This window comes from Nanorana parkeri, unplaced genomic scaffold (assembly GCF_000935625.1).
Source record: "Nanorana parkeri isolate BGI_ZX_2015 unplaced genomic scaffold, ASM93562v1 scaffold1645, whole genome shotgun sequence".
NCBI lineage: Eukaryota > Metazoa > Chordata > Amphibia > Anura > Dicroglossidae > Nanorana > Nanorana parkeri.
Genome location: NW_017307913.1, coordinates 1 through 577, shown reverse-complemented (window position 1 = coordinate 577; position 577 = coordinate 1).

Below are 577 nucleotides of genomic sequence, written 5' to 3'. Positions count from 1 at the left end.
ATCAGTCCTGAAATGTCACTTCTATGCGACTTTGTGACTGCAGTCTCACATTCCACAAAGTCGGATAGCAGTGACATTTCAGGACTGATCAGCTGTTCCAGTGCAGATCGGTTCTCCTGCACATACCATCTGCAATGCCGATCTGCCCTGGAACAGCTGAGAAAGTGTTGGAATTCTTCTCCTTTTGCCGGTCACATATTCCAAAAAAAGTGGGCGTGATTATGTAAAAATGTATGACCATGTGACTGATCACACATTCCACCACTGTTGCAATTTTTGATAGAACACCTGCCCCGCTCCGTTCTCTGCTCATCCTTGCCCTTCTTTTGCCTGTGTTCTATCAATCTCGGATTGATAGAACACCAGGTCAAGTCACTCATCAGCGGCTAGAAACAATAGCAAGCCTGCTATTGGATGTTTTACATTTCATTAGCCAATTGCAGGCTGGCTATTGCACCCGCCCACTGCCAATCAGCAGAGGAGGACCTGAAGGTGAACTTTCGCCTTCAGTTCCCTCCTCTGCACATGTCCCTCCTCTACACATGTCAGGTGTCACCGCATATTTTATTTTGAAATT